The sequence below is a fragment of the Chiloscyllium punctatum genome, chromosome 2 (assembly GCF_047496795.1).
Source record: "Chiloscyllium punctatum isolate Juve2018m chromosome 2, sChiPun1.3, whole genome shotgun sequence".
NCBI lineage: Eukaryota > Metazoa > Chordata > Chondrichthyes > Orectolobiformes > Hemiscylliidae > Chiloscyllium > Chiloscyllium punctatum.
Window position 1 is genome coordinate 3,633,545 of NC_092740.1, and position 1,668 is coordinate 3,635,212.

Consider the following 1,668-nt stretch of genomic DNA (forward strand, 5'->3'; position numbering starts at 1 on the left):
GCAGGCGAGATAGTGCCAGCTCACATCACGGGGCAGTCAGTGAAAGGACCCAACTAACCTGCACCCCCCACCCCGCAGAAAGGGGGTAAAAATGCCATCACTTCATGGGGGCATGTAATGGCAGCTTCAAAACTGCCAGGCAGCGGAAACTGAACAGGCAGATCGCCATGGTATAACCAATAGGGCAGGGAGGGGGGCAGGGAGAGGGGGGGGCAGGGAGGGGGGCAGGGAGGGGGGCAGGGAGAGGGGCAGGGAGAGGGGCAGTGAGGGGGGGGCAGTGAGGGGGGGCAGTGAGGGGGGGCAGGGAGGGGGGGCAGGGAGGGGGGGCAGGGAGGGGGGGCAGGGAGAGGGGGGCAGGGAGAGGGCAGTGAGGGGGGCAGGGAGAGGGGCAGTGAGGGGGGGCAGTGAGGGGGGGCAGGGAGAGGGCAGTGAGGGGTCAGGAGAGGGGGCAGGGAGAGGGGGCAGGGAGAGGGGCAGGGAGGGGGGCAGGGAGGGGGGCAGGGAGGGGGGGCAGGGAGGGGTGGCAAGGAGGGGTGGCAAGGAGGGGTGGCAAGGAGGGTGGCAGGGAGGGGGACAGTGAGGGGGGACAGTGGGAGGGCAGTGAGGGGGGCAATGAGGGGGCAATGAGGGGGGCAGGGAGAGGGGGGCAGGGAGAGGGGGCAGGGAAAGGGAGCAGGGAGAGGGAGTAGGGAGAGGGGTCAGGGAGGGGGGCAGTGTGGGGGTCAGGGAGGGTGGCAGGGAGGGGTGGCAGGGAGGGGTGGCAGGGAGGGGTGGCAGGGAGGGGTGGCAGGGAGGGGGACAGTGAGGGGGGACAGTGGGAGGGCAGTGAGGGGGGCAATGAGGGGGCAGGGAGAGGGGGCAGGGAGAGGGGGGCAGGGAGAGGGGGGGCAGGGAGAGGGGGCAGGGAGGGGGACAATGAAGGGTCAGGAGAGGGAGCAGGGAGAGGGGTCAGGAAGGGGCCGGGGAGAGGGGCAGTGTGGGGGGCAGTGTGGGGGGCAGTGAGGGGGGCAGGGAGGGGGGCAGGGAGGGGGGCAGGGAGGGGGGCAGTGTGGGGGGGCAGTGTGGGTGGCAGTGTGGGTGGCAGGAGGGGGGAGGGGGGGGGGGGGCAGGGGGGGGGGGGGGAGGGGGGGGGGGGGGGGGGGGGGGGCAGGGGGGAGGGGGGGGGGGCAGGGGAGGGGGGGGGGGGGGCAGGGGGGGGGGGGGGGGGGGGGAGGGGGGGGGGGGGGGGGGCAGGGGGAGGGGGGGGTCAGGGAGGGGGGGCAGGGAGGGGGGTCAGGGAGGGGGGCAGGGAGGGGTCAGGGAGGGGGGTCAGGGAGGGGGGGTCAGGGAGGGGGGTCAGGGAGGGGGTCAGGGAGGGGGTCAGGAGGGGGTCAGGGAGGGGGGGGGCAGGGAGGGGGTCAGGAGGGGGTCAGGGAGGGGGTCAGGGAGGGGGGGGGCAGGGAGGGGGGGCAGGGAGGGGGGGCAGGGAGGGGGGTGCAGGGAGGGGGGTCAGGGAGGGGGTCAGGTGCCAGTATAGCTGGGGTGCCTGTTACCTGCCAAGACCCTTTGATCCCAGCGGATCCCCGGGGGACAGACCACTGTAGTCGGAGTTTCTTCCACGGGGTCCTGTGCACCTGTAACAGCTTGGCTTCTTCGCATTTTTACCGCCCATCTCCCCGGTTCGTGTCT